Source organism: Pimephales promelas, chromosome 6 (genome assembly GCF_988280905.1).
Source record: "Pimephales promelas chromosome 6, fPimPro1.hap1.1, whole genome shotgun sequence".
Taxonomy (NCBI): domain Eukaryota; kingdom Metazoa; phylum Chordata; class Actinopteri; order Cypriniformes; family Leuciscidae; genus Pimephales; species Pimephales promelas.
The window spans coordinates 38,975,111-38,996,141 of NC_142774.1; the positions used below are offsets into that span (position 1 = coordinate 38,975,111).

At 35.8% G+C, this 21,031-nt stretch overlaps 1 long non-coding RNA gene across 1 annotated transcript; it reads right to left on the minus strand.

Moving 5' to 3' along the window:
- Nucleotides 1-1,927: 1,927 nt before the first annotated feature.
- Nucleotides 1,928-3,733, minus strand: LOC148978778 (uncharacterized). The gene is made up of 3 exons (XR_016168946.1): nucleotides 3,482-3,733; nucleotides 2,294-2,406; nucleotides 1,928-2,117 (listed from the first exon to the last, which is right to left on the minus strand). It is a non-coding gene; the product is annotated as an uncharacterized LOC148978778 (long non-coding RNA).
- Between the last annotated feature and the right edge of the window lie 17,298 nt (nucleotides 3,734-21,031).

Consider the following 21,031-nt stretch of genomic DNA (forward strand, 5'->3'; position numbering starts at 1 on the left):
TGTTCAGATGTCTGCTCAGCCACATGTAATGTTCACCTACAGCAGATACTGGGAAATGCGGCACTCCAGGGCACTTTCAACACTAGTTCAGCCTGTAGCGAAGAAACATCACAATCGAGTTAGTGAATATATCAGCCTTTTATCATACACTTTTACAAATATGCTGATGCCAGTGAAGAACCTTTTTTGGTTCCCCAAGGACCTTTCACTGACCAGTTCTTTAAATAACCATTTGTGTGTGTGTGCGTGTGTGATTTGAATGGCTCTATGCATGTTAAATGCTCTTTATGGAACCATCAATGCCAATAAATAAGCTTTGAGAGAACCAGTCTCAACCTTAAAGAGTGCGGCATCAGTGAGAATACATGTTGAAATCATGTTTGACTTCCAAAATGTTCAGAATTTGTTGGGAATATCGTTCAGTAATGAATAAGACATGCATTAGAAAAGTGAAGATGTTTATTTGAGCTCTCATGTTTCTCAGATTGTTGGCTTCACTTATGAAAACGCCTTGGAAGAAAAATCCCTCAAACTCTGCTTATATTTGCCAAGTCAGCAAATTCTATATAAACTCATCCATTTCTTCCAAGAGCAAATCATCCGAGCTGTGATTCACTGTATCCCAGGTGAAAAGGAAATGTATTTAAATTGTACTTATTTTGATATACTTAATGTATTTTAAGTGCACCGTATTAAATATGTATTAAATGTGCTAAATTGAAACAACTTCAAGTATATTAAGTGTACTTTAATATGTATTTAAGTTCAATTTTAAGGTAATAGTAATATATTTTATTATATTAAATTGTGCTAAAATGGAACCATTTTAAGTACATTTAATGTAATATAATAGCACTTATTTAAAGTGTATTTTAATACACTTTAAATCGACTTTAGAAATACAGCATTAGTATATTTTAGCTTCACATTAATGCGTTCTAAGTATATTTTAAATATAATTTCAGCTTATTAATAATGTATTTGTAGAACACTATAGGACCCACTATTAACATATTAAAAATATATTTTTTCCAAAAACCATTTAATATAAAAATAATATATTTTAATGTATTAAAAATACAGTTAAACATTTTAATTCAACAAAACCCAGTAAAAAAATATTTCTACAAAACACACAAACACTCTTTGAAAGATAAACTTTAATGCACTACATCAGTAAAGCATTATGAAAACTAAACAAAATACATTAACATAAAATACATTGATTTGCAGAGGTATTAAACAGAACAAAAAATAAATAAATAAATAAATAAACTAACTGAAAGGAGTAGTTCACTTTAAAAAAAAAACTTTTGCTGATAATTTACTCACCCCCATGTCTTCCAAGATGTCCATGTCTTTCTTTCTTCAGTCGAAAAGGAATTAAGGTTTTTGATGAAAACATTCCAGGATTTTTCTCCATATAATGGACTTCACTGGGAACAAAACGGTTCAAGGTCCAATGGCTAACAGTCAATTTGTCGTGAAAGCATGAGAATTGCTCAATTGCGAGAGTCTTGTGCTGAATGCTTGAGAGTTGGCAGCCCTGACAAATCTTTTTTCAAGTCAATTCATTCATTTCGTTCGTTGAATGAACCTAATGACTCAGAAAAAGATTTGTTAATTTTGATGAACGAGTTGGAATAGGAGAGTTATGAACATGCATAACAGAACAGAGCAAGGCGACCATTTGAGCTTATAAAACTTAAACGTTGTTTTTTTTTTTTTAAATGACCGATCGTTTCGCTTGATAAGACCCTTATTCATCGTCTGGAATCGTTTAAAGCCCTTTGAACAGTTTGCACAGAAACTGCCTTTTGGACCTTGAACCGTTTGGTTCCCAATGAAGTCCATATGGAGAAAATCCTGAAATGTTTTCATCAAAAACCTTAATTTCTTTTCAACTGAAGAAAGAATGACATGGATATCTTGTCATGGGGGTAGGTAAGTTATCAGCAAAAGTTTTTTTTTTTTAAGTGAACTAATCCTTTAAGTCAAACAAAGTGAAATACAATAGCAAAAAGTAAAGTGGCCAAGTCGTGAGTAAAAAGAGAAGTTCGTGACTTGTTCAGTCTGCCATAGACTCTTTTGGGGACATCAGAACCACCGAGGGAAATCTGGAAAGAATAAAAAAAAACAAGCATTAGTATAAACTTGTTCATTTATAATTCTAATAAAAAGCTGTCACTTTGTTACTTAATTCAGAACACTTACTGAAGTATTAATGCACAAAAAGTCAGATATAATTATTATAACAAATAGGATTTTTCTTTATCATAAAGAATTTTCTTACCATTTCTGAGGTTTCAGGAAGACACAGCTCAGATGATCTTGGGCTTGAGCTGAATGAACCTCGTTTCATGGACTCCAGGGCCTCTTTGAGAGATTCTAATATCCCTGGAAGCTCTACAAGAAAAAATAAAGTTGCATGTTATACAAAGTTAGGGCAGAACAAACACTAGTTTGTGTTCTTCATATATAATTTGTATTTTGTTTAAATGGTAAAACATATTTAATGAACCATTACTGTAACTTCCACCCTATTATTAAAGTAATTATTCATTATTAATAAAGAGAAAACGTTCTATTGAAAGTTACAAGTTGGTGACAGCTGATAACGACTTGATTAAATGTAAAAAAGCTGAATACCACACATAAAATCATATAAATCAGTCCCTCGAGAAAAACACGATTATGCGATTGCATAATTCAATGCATAATCAGGCAAAATACATATTCATGCGGGGGACGCAATTTTTCAAATACGTGTTAATATATAATAGGTCACTTAGCTACTTAGCTGCTACATGACACACTATTGACTGTTTTTGTTGTTTTTCACCAACAAAAAGTTACAAATCAAGAGGATCAACTACTACTTATCGACTTGACCTCATCTACTCACGGTTAGGTTTAATATAAAAAAATGTCTTTGCAATGTGCAAATTCCTTGGTTAGGCTAAATATTAAATATAAAAACTCTCATTTCATTATTTAACATCGTTTTAATTTCTCAGTGCAAGATATTTAATAATTGGTTTTATGAAAGCTTATAGTTGGTGATTACAACTTAATTTATTTATCGAATTGACATGAAAACTGACAGCCTACTAATAATTAATTAGATTTTACTATGAATTAAATATCACAAATGTGAAAGTTTTATTAGAGCTTAAAATATATTATAATATTTAAAACACAAGAAGTTACTTAGGGACAATCAAGCCTGTCATGTAATCACCATTAATAACCTTTTTTCTGAAAACACAGTGTGCAATGTTTTTATAGTTGTATTATGTCACTGTCTAGATCTATAACAATTAAGTTGATAGACGTCAATGGATTAACTCGCTTTAGTGTCAAATCAACAGAAACGCCAGTAATCACGCACAGAACATCGTCATCAACTTCTGAAAATATTTTCTAAACTCAAAGTGAGAATAAAGCCAATTACACTAATCACTTAAACTAATAAACTTACCATCAAGAAGTAAGATCTTTTCTGGCAGTATCTTGCTCTGTCCATGTCGTGGCGGCGCAGCTCTGCGTTGTCCTCTTCACTGCTAAATTGTTCGCGGGAGCTGACGACCTGGTAATCTGCTCGTGTGTTCTCTCAATATTAGATCGGTGCTATCCACATTCACTAGGTCCGAGTCAGTGAAATAAAAAAGCAAAATTTGGAAAATACATGATTTCTGTTGAAATATCCGAAGCTATACCACAGACAGTCAGTATCCGTTGTCCGCGCCCCACCCAACATGTAAGTTCAAATGGCAGTGTGTGATTGGACAATTGCCGGCAAGCTTGTTTTGAAAAGATTGGCTCTGATTGGTCCAAATGAATGCAACTGGAAATATTAACTAACATCCACAAAAAAGAAACAACTCTGTTAATATAAACATAACATGCTTTATAACAAGTTTTTTTTATTCATTTTGGCTAAACAAATGTAAGAGTCAAGCTTTAAGAAATTAATTTTGTTTTTCTAGTATGTAGGCTACACCTGATCTTTTATGTTGATGTGTGCAAGTACTGGTATTCACTTGTTTTGTGGAAAAGACTATTTGATTAATTAATGCAGAAGTATAGAAGTGCATTACTTGTTAGTCAAATTTTAGTGCTTTTCATAATTATAACAAATTAATTTAAAAATGTTAAACCTAAAACACATAATATAAAGTGTGAAATACATATGCATTGAGTTAAGTGTTGGTAGTATTACAAAAAGTGTGGTAGTTTTTGGTATATTTCTTAAAAGCTTAACTGAGCACATATTTATAATTAAAGTGCTACTTCTAGTCTTTGTAGAAATATACAATTAATTTCGATACATGTTTAATTGCCTTCATGTTAGGAAGGGAATTAAAGGGACTTGAATTTTTAAACTTGAAGTGAACACAAAAATACTTTAATTTAGCAACAAGAATGCTTTCTGTAAATACACTAAAACTTCACTAAAACTATGTTTGTTTTTAGCATATTTCTAAAAGTGTAATTAAGTGTATATTTATTATCATTGCGTTTCTAGTTAAACATTTTTAAATATAATTAAAATATGTTTGTATTTAGCATATTTCTTAAAAATGTAATTAAATACCAATGTACTTCTAGTACACTTTTTAGAAGCATATTTAAAGCATGATTGTCATTAGCATATTTATTAAAAATATAATTAAGCACACATTTATTACCAATGTACTAATAATATACTTTTTTAGAAATACATTAAAAGTATGCTTTTCTATAGTGTATTTCTTAAAAGTGTATTTAAACATATATTTATTACCAATGTACTTCTAATATACTTTTTAGAAATACATTTAAAGTATAATTATCATTAGCATATTTATTAAAAATATAATAAAGCATACATTTATTACCAATATATTACTAATATACTTTTTATAAATACATTAAAAGTATGCTTTTCTATAGTATATTTCTTAAAAGTGTAATTAAATATATATTTATTACCAATGTACTTCTAGTATACTTTTTAAAAATATACTAAAATGCAATAAAATACATTTTTAGTACACTTTAAATAAGCATGTTGTAAATACAAATGTATTATAAACACACTATTTGTATTTCAAATATATTTTTAATACATTTAATACAACGTCTTTTTCACCTGGGATTGCTTTGCACTCGTACAGTATGCCATCTATTGACTCATTTGGGTCTATCTTTATTTCTCCTTAGGGTTTGTAGGAGAAACACCTGCACTAAAGCATTCTGAACAACCTTTGTGCGAAAGAAAATACTGAATGAAATTTCTAATCCAGTCTCAGCAAATATCCCTTGATTAACATGTGAGCATCCCATATTTTACTCACCGTTTCGCCACACTTAATGCGTTTCCTCCTGAGCCAGAGCTGTGCCAAGACCGCCCATTATGGATGTCAATCTGCTCTGGTACAACAGCACAGAACACATCTAGGGAGAGGAGGACATGTGGGAGTGCAAATAAATGGAAGGATGTGTGTAGAGGTGGGTGAGGAGAAGCCTGAGTGATAGCCGAATGCCAGGCGGCTGATTCTTGTTGGATTCAACGGTGAAGGGCAAGTTGGAGGTGTGAGGGATCTCTGTTTTTCCTCTCACATCTCAGTGGTCCTGAAGCTCCAGGATCTGCTCAGTCTCAGTCTGGGATTCATGCACATGTAGGGTAACTCGCTCTATTTTTCACACTGCACTTCCTGCCCTGTACTTTTGTCTTGTTTTACAGTACAAATATGAAATATTCTTAAATCAAGATACATTAACTTGAAATGATAAATGACATGATATTAAGTCTATACATTTTTTTTTACAAAAAATATATAATATCCATACATCTACCTCTCTCTCTCTCTACCGTCTATCAATCTATCCATTGTTCTTCTATCTGTCTGTCCATCCATTCGTCCCCCCATCTATCAATCGATCTGTTCCAACGCATTCTCACCCCAAGGCGTCACCTTTGACCATGCTTAAATATTTGACGTTTTAGGCGCCCTTTAGCGTCACTTACATGTAGCGATCCTACGGCGTCATCTAACTGACGCTAAAGGAAAGCGTCTGTTGGACGCGGTTAGGTTTAGGTGTGGGGTGGGGTGGGGGTAGGGTACACGCGGCCTAGGGCGTCATCTAACTGACGCTAAAGGGCGCCTAAAGCGTCAGATATTGAAGCATGTCCAAATGCTTCCCAAGGCGTCAGTTAAGTGACGCCTTGGGGGTGAGAATGGGCTGCCTGTTCGTCCCCCCATACATCTATCTATCCATCCATCATTCTATCTGTCTGTCTGTTCATCCATTCATCTAAATTAAAATCAAACTTTTTTCATGTATGTTGGTTGTCCTTACATCATAATAATATTTTATATAATCTAGAAATGGATCAAATAACATATATCGTTATATCGTCTCGTATATTGAAATAAAGTTTTAAGTGATAAAATGCTTTTTGTGCATTTGAACCACACCAGGCATTTAGTCATATTACAAAATAATTTATTGCAGGATCCAGATCCTTCACCACGTGAGCAAGCAGCTAGGCTCCTGATTGGTTAACGCGGCGCGAATAGACTGCAAAGTTCAGATTTTTCAACTCGGGCGGCAGATGCGAATTCGCGTCAACGTGGAAATGCACAAATAGCACTAACTAAATCCTTTGCGCGTAACGCGCTTAATGCGCCAGACGCTCAATTCGCGCAAACTTGACGAGCGAATGAGGCGTATTCGCCAAGGGGGTAATCCATCGACCGGAAGTTGAAGCCTCGCGGGAGTTGCCATCTTCTAGCAGAACTTCACTTGCGTTAGCATTCCCATTGACTCCCATTCATTTTGACAGCGAATAACTTTACATCTGAGGCGTTTGAAGACCCCATTTGTAGTTTATTTATTTCTAAAGAAACACGACAATGTATAAAATGCTCCATTACCTTGTAGCTTGTGTTATGGCCCCGTAGAAGCAGTTTTAGTGAAAGTAGGCTAACGATTGCGTCATACCCACGCAACTCTCTGTTGCACAGGAGAGAGATTACCGTATGGACAGGAGAAGAAGCTCACGCTCAATCGGGGAAACGTGGAGGCAAAATGACAAAATAATTAATCAGAATACCTAGCAGAATACCTATTCACACTCTCCGCCGCTGCATGTTTCAGAAGAGAAAAAATCTGATTTCTCAGACAGACGGGTTGCTCTCGTCACATTATGTAGTCAAGCTCTGTTTGAGTCTGCGCGTCAGGGACGGAAGTGCTAAAAAATCGCCAAAAATGGGCTTCAATCGTCTCAATGGAGTTCCAATGAGATCGCTCTGTCCATTTCTTTTACTGTCTATGGTATTCGCGTCTACCGCGCCACGCTCTACGCCTCATTCGCGCCGCAGGATTATTTTTGCGCGCGTAACACGTCTTTGCATTGACTTAACATTGAAATCATTTGCGCTTGATGCGCTATTTGCGTCCGATGTGAACGTAGCATTGCGGTGCGTGTCCACTACAGCGGCAAAACTCAGCTCAGTGCCGTTGGCAACGCTATAACACCTTCGCTTTGGGGTGTGTCGGTTGCGAGTGTGTTTTCTATCTTTTATTTTTGTTTTCTTTTTTGACACACAGTATAATCATCAGAGATGCACGCAATTGCATTCGGAAATAGACAAGCTTTGTTTACATAAATGCCCCAAAGCGAAGATATCGTCAATTTTATAAACTTTTATAAGCCCAGCCAGTATAATCACAATGAACACATCAAAAATTAATGATTTAACATATAACAACATATGCACAGCATCTAATTTGTAAGCAAAATTATTTCCACACTAAATCCCACATAAACTCAGGCACAATTTGCATATTTGTAAAATCTCAAAATAGACGTCACATCCCGAACCGCACATCAATTGGCTGCCGACCGCATTTTCTCTTGATATTTGCATAAAGTCGAGAACTGCCCAACCTTTTTACCCTCTCAATGCTTTCACCGGTCCGCTTTCAATCCCAAAATGCACTACGCGAGCGTGAAGCTCAACTTCCATTGGAATGAATTGAAAACGCTCGCTCCGTGCGAGTGGACACACACCGTTATAGCTTGATCTTCTCTGCATCTCAAACACTTTCTTCCCATATGCAAAGAGTTTAAGATGGCTGGAAGGTCAACGGCAAAGTATTAGATGGTCTCAGGGTGAATTATAGCACCCCATAAAGCATACGAAAGGGCATTTATATACAGGAAGATGAAAGCAAACGTGCTGAGGGGAAACAAATCAGATGCCTGCTATAGCATTTTATATACATGCCATCTGCTTTTCTTCCCTTACCTATAAATAACCTTTCTTTTAAGAAGTCTAGAACGGTCAGTGAAATAGAATATATTTGGAGTATATACAGTAGACCAGTGGTCCTCAAAAGTGGGTCACAGGTCTATTGTGATAAGGCTTGCAGACTGCAAGGAATAATTATGCTAATTGGAAAAAAATATATATAATATAATAAAATGCAGCTAACCGTATAATTAATTATGCACAGTATAGGAGAGAAAGTACAAGTGCTTATTTTAGTATAGACCATTTCACAAGATGCAAACAAGACTGGTCCAGAAGCACTTCCTGTTTCAGTTTGTAACCGTTTTCTTTATTTCACATGTAAAGAAAACATCTTAAAGTTTAACTTTTTGATTCAGTTTTATATGTTCTGTTGGTTGTATTTTATCCCAGCTTTTATGTAGTGTTAAAAAACTGAAACAGGAAGTGATTCTGGACCAGTGTTGTTTACATCTTGTGAAATGGTCTATTATTTAGCTACTATAGTATTTAACCCTTTGAATGAGCTATTGCTGGTTGCATGTCATTTTTATTATTTTTTTATTTATTTTTTTATTTTACTGTTAGTATTTTTGCTTCATTATGTTATTTTTTTAATTCTGTGTTTAAGTTTTTGATTTTTTTTTCATCTATTTATTTGTTTTCAGCTTTACTTCAATAAACTTTAATTTTAGTAACATTAACAACATTCAATGTGCTTTATACATAAAAAGGATTTAAAAATAATCAAGAAAAGTATCAAGAAAAAGTGATATATTATATCAAAGTAATATAATGTTATAGTGAATAATAATTGATTTAGTATTAATGTATGTATTATATTTAGATGTTGTTTTATTGCATTTATTACTGGTGCTTGCTTATAAAATAAGAGAACTTTTGTCTTTCTGCAGTGGATGATAAAATAGCCAAACAGATTAGGATGGAAATAGAAGTTGATTTGGATCAGTAAACAACCATCCAAAACAACTTAGCTATTACATGGCAACACTCTAAAATCTTTTTGAAAACATTAGCAACTGCATAGCAACACCCTGGAACCAACCATTAGAATAACATAACATCATGCAGAGGACTCTTAAAACAAAATAATGTCAATGCAGCCTCCAAGAATACCTTTGCAACCACATGGCAACATTCTAAAATACATAGAAACTCCCTGGCAACCACTAGAACACCATAGCAACTGCATAGCAACAGGCAGAGGACATTTGGAACAGACTAATAATGCTATTGGTCCAACAAGAATACCCTAGAACTTCATGATGACATTTTAAAATATTTTATAGCACCCTAGCAACTACATAGAAACACCCTGGCAACCACTATAACACCATAACAACTGCATAACAAAATGTAGAGAACATTTGGAACAAACTAATGATGACATTGTAGCTGCCAAGAATACCATAGCAACCACATGACAACATTCTAATATCTTTTAGAACACCTTAGCAAATACATAGCAACACCCTGGCAACCACTAGAACAACATATCAATTGCATAACATCATGCATAAGACATATTTGTACAGATTAATGTCATTCCTCCCCCAAGAATACCAGTAATCACTTGGCAACATTCTAAAATAAATTTGAACACCATAGCAACTACATAGCAACACCCTAGCAACTACTAGAACATTAGCAATTTATATGTGCAAACATCATTCACATTTTCATACTATATAAAACTGTTAGTGTAAAACATTTTAGTGACAGATCATTCACAAACACTGATTTTTGTTCCCACTGAAATTGTGTGACTTCCACCAACATTGTATGATTAGCTGCATTTACTTCCAAACCGCAACATTCTTCAGTGGTTAACAATGTCTGTCTTTTTGTGAGTACTTCCAGCACTGGATGGTCATGTGACTGCTTCCGGTTGAAAAGCGGCGCCTTGTTGATCATTTGATCCCTTTTGTTGTTTTGGGAGTGAATGGAGGGTCTGACAACAATGTGGAGAGAGCGAAGGATACTTTACACTGGAATAGGGGCCAGGCCTTTAAAATTGGAGAAGGGGGACTCTTACTGACAAGAATAGAGGGGGAATGAAAGAATAGATGGATAATGGAGAGGGAGGTCATGGAGGGTGGATATATTGTGCGCATCAGACCACAACCCAAACTCTAAGGAAGGTCCATAAATATAGGGCACGATATATTGTGTTGATATGAGGGAATTTTCCATATTGATTTTTTAGTGGTGTTGTACCTGTATTTTGAATTAATTACGCATTGTGTTTTAGGGTGTATAATTATAAACCCTCATATACATGCATATTAATTACATACATTACATGTTTACAAACTTGTTTGATGCAAATAATAAATTTGACAGCACTAATAAACAAAAAATAAAGTTAACTTCAATGGGAACCGTTTGGGTCCCATTGAAGTCCATTATATGGAGAAAAATCCTGGAATGTTTTCATCAAAAACCTTAATTTCTTTTTGACTGAAGAAAGAATGACAATGACATCTTGGATAACATGGGGGTGAGTAAATTATCAGCAAAAGTGTTGTTTGTTTTTTTTTGTTTATTTTTTTTAAGTGAACTTCTCTTAATAACTTTTTAAAGAGCAATTATAAGTTTACATCTCAAGAGAAAAAATTCCAGAATTGCAGGATATAAACTCTTATATAAACTGCACTTCAGAGTTTATAACCTGCAAATCTGAAATATATATATATATATATATATATATATATATATATATATATATATATATGAAGAGTTTAGATGCAAAAGCCTCTAAATGCCATTTGAAATTTTCTTCTTTAATGATGATTTTTATCAAACTTGTATATTTAAGTTCAGTAACTTCACTTAAATAACAATTAATAGGTAATTATCATTGCAATTTAAGTGAAATCTGAACTTAAATATACAAGCTTGATATAAATGATTATTCTAGAAGAAAATTTCAAATGGCACTTAGAGGCTTTTGCATCTGAACTCTTCATATATATATATATATATATATATATATATATATATATACATATATATATATATATATATATATATATATATATATATATATATATATATATATATATATATATATATATATATATATATACTTTTTGCAGTGTTTTTTTCAGTGGTTTGCTAATCCATCACAATAATGTCATATATTTGAATTATCATACTTTGGGTTTTTAAATGTTTAATCTGCAAATATTATGCAATTTAATCACATTAACTAATATGCTTTTTTTTCAAGCAATTGGCGGCCTCAAGTTGCTTTTCTGATGCTTACAAGCATAAAACAAACAGAGAACTCTGAAAAGAGGACATTTCCTCTGGGAACTGCCTGTGGAAAAAAAAAAATGCAAAAATGTTTACAGATTCTCATTATCCTTTTCTCAATCACTCCCTTTGCCCCTTGTCTTGCTCGCTTTTCCCCCCTCACTCCTTTTGTCGGTGGCATAATGCATTCTGCGGCTCGTAAACTTGAATGTGAATGTCACGTCTCTGTGCACTTTGATCAGATGTGGGCATTGTTTGGCGGCGAGACGCAGACTGCTGATAGCTCTTACGCTGGAAAAATGAGCCGCGAGCCCCCCTCAAACACACAACACTGAGCTCTTTTGTGTCTGCCGTGGCGTTTGAGGAAGAAATGGCTTCTCCCCGAACGCCTGCTCTTTTGACACTCGCGGCAAATATGTCCATCTAGATCGGGGAGAGTCAACTATCCCTCTCGCCATCTCCCTTGTGTCCCTTTTCCTCCCACGCAAAGCAGGCTAAAATTCTATACATTCATGTTGGGATGGGAAAAGATTGCAGAGAACGATTAGGCTTTCCTCAGCTGTGTGTCTGGCCCTCCAAATGAATGGCCTTCGTATCTCTTTCTCCTTCTCCACAAGATATGAGTCATACAACAGGTCCTATCTCATCACCGGCCAATTAAAATAATGAATGGGGGGTTTTGATGCGTCCCGATAGAGTCCTAGTGTTTTACTGTGACAACAGCCCCCTAATTATTTTCTCCTCACTGTGTACAGTGGCCATCAAAAGAAATGGCTTTTTGCTGTTGAGAGAAGGGACGTTTCTCTGCTCATTATGAGTTTTTTTTTTCGCCCTCTGAACGGTTTGCTTTCTTGGTCTTTTTTTTTTTTGTTTTCAATGCGTCCTAACTTTAGCAAAAGCATATCGAATCTGATTAACTGCAGTGAAACACAAAGTGGGTGAAATATTATTGTTGAAAGTGGGCTTGGCATTCGGCTTTCAGACCAGAGAGGGAAGTTCATATCTTGCAGACGCAGCTTCATTTTGCAGTTGAGGCTTGAGCCAATCGATATCCCGAAATTAATTCTGCTGAAATTAATGTACTGCAATATTCAGATTTCCTCATATGCCAGGAATCGCGACGGTGCAGAAATGAGGATAAATGTAATAGCCCATGTATAATATATATATATATATATATATATATATATATATATATATTTTTTTTTTTTTTTTTTCATTTTCTGAACTTTTGGTCTATGGATATTCTGGTTGCTTGCTAGGGAATTGCTTTCAGTTCTGAGCAACCCGGTCTCACCCCAAGACGTCATATAACTGACGTTTTGGGACGTCTTTTGACCATACGTCAATATTCGCCTTTTTAGGGCCCCCTTAAACGTCGGTAGATGAGGTTATGGGATCCTAACTCTACCCCATACCTAAACCTAACCCTAAACCTAACCCGTCACCTAACTGACGTTAAAGGTAAAGCGTCAGTTGTATGACGGCCCGGGATCGCCATCTACCGACGTTTAAGGGGGCCCTAAAAAGGCTGATATTGACGTATGGTCAAAATACGTCCCAAAACGTCAGTTATATGACTTTTTGGGATGAGACTGTGTTATTCTGAGAGGACTAATAAGAGAAAAATACTTTCAAAATTAGGGCTGCACGATTTGGGGAAATTGCGATTATTGAGGTCAATGTTGCGATTGCGATATAATAAACAAATGGTTTCATGAGTCAACTTGTTCGGTAAAATGCACACACAGATTAGTGATCATTATGTGTATTAATGTGTATTTCTCAACTCAAACTAGCAACAACAACTAAATGATTGATAACACCTATAATGAGCTATAAACCATTACAGTGACTCCTATAAATATATATATATATATATATATATATATATATATGTATATGTATACATATAACAGCTTTTAAATTAAGTTAACTTCAAACAATCCTCACATAAACTCATAATAAATGCCATATTTACCTGTGCCCTTCCTGTCTTAACGGGTAGGATGCAGACATCGAAAGTTATCAAACAGTCTGTGCTGCATGAATTATAAATTATAAATAGACTAACCCTTATTAAAGCTACAAAAGTTCTTTAGTCAAGATCAGTGAGTAGTTTTCTATGTTGCCTTTGTTCTCTGAATAACTGTAATGACAGAACGCTTTATTCGCCGCTGGCCCTTTAAGAGCAGCCGTTGCCGAGACGCGGATCTCACACGCGCCTCATTCTCCTACAAGCGCACAACTCTTTTTGTCTTATAACTGTTTTCTATGGAAGCTTGTTTACACCACCAAATATATATATAAAAAAATATATATAAAACTTTTTATCTCACAATTCTGACTCAAGTTATATTTGAAATCGTTTTATTCCATTGCAGAATCAAGCTTCTATAGTTTTCAATGTGAATGTTAAAATACAATTTATTCCTGTTATGAAAAAGATGAATTTCCAGCATCATTACTCCAGTCTTCAGTGTCACATGATCCTTCAGAAATCATTCTAATACGCTTATTTGCTGCTCGAGACACTTATCTGATTATTATCAATTTTGAAAACAGTTGGAAACCTTTTTTTAAGTCATTTCTGATCAATTTAACACATCCTTAGTTTTATAGAATTAAAGAAAATTATATATAATATATGCATGGAATTTTTCAAAAATTCCAATAGTGCTTCATGACTTAAAGAAAGGTAGAGATCGTAAACCCATACGGCTAGATAAGTTTCAGCCTTTTCTTTTGTTAATAAAGAGGATATTTTTTCACAAACCTCCTCAAGCCTAAATGTGGAATCTAGAATGTTATCAGTGCGGGCCAAAGCCGTGGTCAGTGCACCACGGATGATTCTCAAGCACTGACCCAGAACACTAGATGTGTAGTATCTGGTAAAAAAAAAAAAAACCCCTCTTCTTTTCAACCTCGAGGACAAAGATCACTTTACACCGAGTTACCACGAGCCACAAGGGACCCACATTGTCCATTCTCTTCACACACCCTCACAATTTTGTTGCGGGACAAAATAGCCTGGGGAAAATATTTTGGTGCATTCCGCAGTGCGGCACAACTGCTTAATTGCTGTAATTAACTTTCATGTTTACTTCCACAGCTAGTGCTGACTTGAACTTTTTAATGGAGAGCTTTAACAATGTCAACAGCATCACTGTGCACACGATTGTAACCAGGCTTGTTTTTGTAACTGGTGGCACACCTGCTCGCTTTATTATGCTAATTCATGTGTCGGGAGGGAGGATTTCATGAAGGTCTGGATTCTTTATCTCAGTTCTATTGTGTTGAGTTTTTCGCAGAAAAAAAAGAATATGCAATTAAGAATCATGACAAACAGGGTGGGTTTAATTTGAAGAGTTTAGTCCCATTGTTACGATTTGAAAACAGTTTGGTCTTTTGCCAGGCATTTAATGTTTTTGATTCTGCATATAACTTCCATGCTTTTGAATGTCATCTTCTGTAGACTTCAAATAAAGTTTTAAAAAGAAAAAAAAAAAACATGTAATTATTACCCAGGCTTTTGTCTACTATTAAGACATGATGTCACTCTATATGGGGTAAGTTGTCACAGTTGGAACCTGTATACAATTGAATGGATTTCTATGATCATGATTGACTTTGATATGAAATATTAGAGCTCAACTTTGGTACCTGTGACTTCATATATTTCTCTGTCTACTGCTCCAAGACATATTGCTAGATTTAGCAAATATGTATTTCAAAGCACAATAGTTTTGCCACTGCAATGACAAATGCCATCTTTATTACTTTCTGAAAATTGTACAAATGAAGCGTGCACGCGTAGGCGTTCTTTTTTTTTTTTTTTTTTTGTAACAGTGGTTCATTAGTTTGTAACAGTTTGCATAAATATTGAATTCAGTCTGAGTTGCACAGATTTTAATTTGTAGATCCACTAAAAGTCAACAGTTATCATCTTACATTATCTCTCATATATATATATATATATATATATATACATGTAATCGGCACTGATCATTGGTTGTTTTTAAACAATCGGGCGATGGCTGAACTTGAAAATAATTGCGTTTATTGACCGATACTGATTGTTGATATGTACAAAATATATTCCCCACAACTTTTGCAGTGAGTTAAACCTTTCAAATATTTCAGACACTGTTCATAATGGATACATCTAGCTAAGTTTTTATTATTATTATTATTATTATTATTATTACTTTTACACTAGACAGCACTCAGGACTGCCCTCAAGAGTTATTAATGTGAGTCATAAAACTGTATATGTCAGTGTATGTGTGGAGCCAACTGAAGTAAACGTGGGTATATCTTGTTATCTGCTCCAGATGTCACGCTTTGTAATCCCAACCTTGGTTCCTCTCCACTCCCACCCCCTCCGACACATCTGCCATGGTTTCCCCTAGCAGCTGAAGCTCGCCCTCCCATTGTGAATCTAAGACAGGATTGAAGAGAAATGAAAGAAACTTGGAGTCCCGCATGCGGGAATAGGGGGGAGATTAACCTAATTTGCAGAACATGTGAAATATTAATGCTCCCTCCAAAACCCTCCCGATAATCTGAGCTGTGAAGTCTCGTTGAAGATGCAATTTGTGCAGTTTGTTCTGTTTCAAAAACACACACTGTGTTAGCTAGCTAGCATGATGTCTGTGGCCTACATAGACCGACCTGAAAGAAGCAGGACCCAAGTGAAAACAAGATACAGCCAGAAATGTCTATCGGTCTTTCTGTCTGTCTATATCAGTACGGGCCAAAACTGTTGGTCAGATGATTGAAGCACTAACCCAGGACACATTTGTAGTATCAGGTCAAACCCTCAACGGCCTGCTTTTGCTTTCATGGTGTTTTTGTCCTTTTTGAAGATTGGCAGAAATGGTCACTATAAATCATAATTGTATGGAAAGACAGACTCGAAAGTGCTCACTTTTATCTTCTATTGAAATAAAAAAAAAATAACAGCAGAAGGCTTTGAAACAACATGGGGCGAGTAAATAAAGGATGGGAGAAAAGGAGATAAATATTCTATTAAACAAAAAAACTGATGAGGTGGGGATTTGGGTATTATCCTGCTATTGCAACTTCAATAGCAGCATTAATTAATTGACTTCAGGGATCTACAAGCATATATGTAAATGCCAAATTAGCCAGTCACGTCTGGTTCATTATCAACAGGCAATAGACTCATGTGAACAAATGTGTGTAGTTGTGCTTTTGAGAGATGTGACGTACCGAACTTTTATAAGAGTAAATTGGTACAAGCAAAATGCGTGCTTTGATGCTCCTGAATCATGTTTGAATCAATTGTTTGCTGATCCATAGCTTCTAAAACAAAGGGATCAACAAAGGATTGGCACGTGTTTTAAAGCACAACCAGAGTAAACAACTTTTGCACTTACATAAGTTATTTGCAGTGTTCTTTGCTATAAGCCTATTGCTATTTTGAAAACTTTTTTCTCATCTCATAAATCAGTGAGTTTGGGGAATTGTATGCTACAAGTTTCGAACAATAAAATGTTGACCATATCTAGTAATAATAATAAAAACCCTTTTTATTTGGGCTAGTAATCAATCACATACATTAGTAACAGGCCAGAAGCCACTACAACCACCTCAGCATTGCACGACTCACAGCTCTCATTTTCTCCAGAAGACTAGTTTTCATTGTTGACGTCATAACACTTTTGAGCTCCGAGATAAAACATTGTGGCCAATTTTACAGAATTAGTTGGGAATAAGGCCTATTTGTTGATAATACCTCTTATCTAATCTCAATTGAGGAGAAGCAGGAAGATAGAAAACATTATCATTCATCACCATGGGAGATGTGCATAGAAATGACAAATTTCCATTCCTCTCAGCCAAAATTACAGCTCACAATTCAGAGAGTGATAATAGCATTGAGCTAATGTGTGCCAGGTTGTTATATGCAGGTGGGAATGATACTTGCACAGATTGGGTGAGAGGCATAAAACAGTAAAATGGAATTATTACGAGAAGTTTAGAGCAATGAGAATCTCTTACGGACATCTTGCGGGTGAACATTTACCTCATCTGAACCTCAAATATCCATTTTTTTTTTTTCCTGAGAATACGATAAATAATGAAGTATGCAGTTCTTGTGGGGTGTCTGGTTCAACAGCATGGGAGATTGTTTTTGGTGCTTGTCTGACACCAGAATTGCTTTGTGACAGCTGTCATGGAAATTTGGATGGGGAAGCTGCCCATTTTTACAGTAGTAGTGAAAAGTAAACATCCAACCAGATGTTATAAAGAGGTCATGGATTAAAATATGACAGGATGCATTTTGGATCGGTAATCTGCTTTGCTATTAAAAAAATCTAAGGCATATTTCTCTGTCCATAGGCATTATGTTAAGGGTATTAAGTTTTTGATTGATTCTTTGCCTAAACCCAACAAGCAAGTGTTCCCGTTTAAAATTAAGAGGTGTTGCATCTGTCGCAATCATTAAAGGACACAAATGGCTTGGAACAAGGACATTATGTAAACAACTTCATTTACCACCCAACATTGTGCCTGTGTACAGCATGTTATTGCGAAAAAACAAAGTGCATTCATTTAACAAGAAATGTAAATGGACTGGCAACATGGAACGTTTTCAAGTGCATGATTAGTTTGGAGTGACTTTATCTAACAATTGGTTTGGTGCTTCTGAGCACAAATGGATTGCAGAAAAAGGATACCTTAAGGCTTTTAGAAATCTCTAAGTGGCTCTGAAGCTCTTTTAGCATGATGTTTGTCTGCAATCTGAGCCATATATTTAGTATGTGGAGCTCTGCCAATGACCAGCGCAAGAAACCAGGCAGGCTGACACAACTTCCTTTTGCTATGTTTGACTGAATTCATGTTTGCGCATTCATATTTTACCATTTGGGCTTGAGTTTGTGATTGTTTGACGTCATATTGGCCATCCATCCATCCAAAAACATTATGACCACCTGCCTAATATGTTGTTGGTCTTTAACGTGCTGCAAAAACAGCACTGACTCACTCAGGCGTGGACTCTGCACGATCTGGCACCAAGACATAAGTTGCAGATCCTTTAAGTCCTGTAGAGTAGGTTGCGAGGTAGAGCTGCCATGGAACCAACTTGTTGACATGCACATCACACAGATGCTCAATTGGATTGAGATCTGGGGAAAGTTGGAGGCCAGTGCAAGACCTTGAACTATTCATCATGTTTCTCAAACCATTCATGGTCAATGTATGACATTGTGCATTATCCTGCTGAGAGAGGACACTTCCACCTGAATATCCACATGAATATCCGTACCAGCAGAATATTACCCAGAGTATTACATTCCCTCAACTGGCTTGTCATCGTCCCACAGTGCATCCTGCTGTCATCACTTAACCTTGTAAACGGGATTCATCGGACAAATCGAACTGCTTCCACTGCAAGTCCAGTTTCAACACTTACGTTCCCATTGTTGGGACTTGCGATGGTGGAACGGGCCATCATAGGCACTCTGCCATAGCAGACCTTTCATTGGCTTGGAACAAATGGAAAAGCCTGCATTGCCCTCATGCATCGATGAGCTTTGCATCTAAAACATTAATACATTACTAAAAATAATGTTGAACCTACTCTCTTTAGAGTATTAGTACTTCTAGTCAGTATAATGTCTTTTTTTCTACAGTATATCACGACCAATTCATAGGAGTAAAAGGTGTCTAATTTGTACAACCTCACTTGTACGAAATCGAACAAATTGTCTAAAGCCAATTGATGGTTAAGGGCGGGGTCAAGTGTAAGTCAATTGTGCAATTCATTGAGCAACTTGCAAAATATGTACGATTCAGCCAACACTATCTCACGACCAATTCGTACGAATTCGACGCATGATTAAAAAGTGTCTAATTCGTACGACCTCACTCGTACTAATTCCTGTGATTTGTCTAAACCCAGGTGATGTTTAGGTTTAGGGGCGGGGTAAGGGGTAAGGGGTAGGTCCTTCGTACGAATTCATACGAATTGGCCAATTCGTAAAATATGTACGATTTAGCAAAAGTCATGTGAATTGTTACGAATTAGCCACTTTTTTATCATTCGTCGAATTCGTACGACTTGGTCGTGAGATCGGGTTCGATTCAGCAGCAAAACGTACTAATTCATAGGAGTGAGGTTGTTTGAATTCCTACGAATTAGCCTCCTCGCAAAATTCGATCGAGGTCGGGTTGTCTATACATGTTTTGTGTCTATTTGGAGTTGGTTGTTTGTGTTGCAGTCCTCTATAAGCTCTGTTTGACTGTGTGAGGTTTTGTGGAAGACTTTGTTGTCATGGCCAGACTGTTTAGACACTTTTGATATGGAGGAAGGCTGATATAAACAAGCTGGTTGAAGTAGTGGTCATGCCTGGTGGTCTTCATGTCAACTAATTAAGTGTTGACTTTTGCTGCTGATCGCAGCCCATATTTCACTAACAGCATGTCCACAAACCACCTTTTAAAGCAGTGGACTGTTTTACGTGACATGGAATTGTTTACTTACAGGAACACAATGTTGATGTGGGGGCTTTTGTTAGCTTAATCTCAAACAACCTTTAGTATTCCAGATAAAGAGCAGGCTGTGGTTAATTGTAGAGTTAATACATGAATAAATAAAATCATGTTTGTTCCAACATTTTCCATAGCATCTAATCAGTAATCAAGAATCTGCCTGGATCACTATATCTAAGCAAGTCATGGGTTTTATCTTCACCACAAAAAGCTAAGCCAGATGTGAGGCGAGCATTGATATTGTTAAACAATTTGATAGAGCTCCAGGAATAAAAACTGTTATGCTAAAACATAATAAATGTTTACAAATGACTCCAGGGTGTGTTTAATTGTACACGGTTCAACCGTAAGTTAAACAACTTTGGTAGCATCTTCCGAACAACCGCAGCCTGTCTTTGTCTTTTTATTGATTGAAAGGTCATCATATTCTTGGGAATATCACATCATAAATTCATTGGATTCACTACAACATAGAGAGATGACATGCATCAATATTGAATAAATTGTTTTCTGATAAGATATTCTTCGGATGTTAAAGTGAATTAATTCTACAGTTCAGCAAAAGTGTGAAGAAAAAACTGTCAGCAGGATATTTTTCCTCAACATCATGTCAGTCAAAGCTTTCCTCATGTGGGCTGAGGCTTCTGTTGATGTCTTCAGATTATCAGCCACATTCACACATAAAATAACATTCTGGAAGAATATGTGAGATGGTTTCCTTGATCCAAAGAGGAAAGGTTCGGATTTTGGCGAAACATCCAAGCTAATCTCCTCGCCGTGAATCGTGCTTGAGCCGTCCAACGAATCTGCCTAGCTCAGGGTTCTGCCGTGGGTGGGAAGGTTTTGTCCGTATGGAGCGAACCGGCATCAAAGCATTTGCACTCAGATTATCTCTAAGCTTTTAAAAGAGAGGAAAACAAGTCATTTAGACATCCAAAGAGTGCACA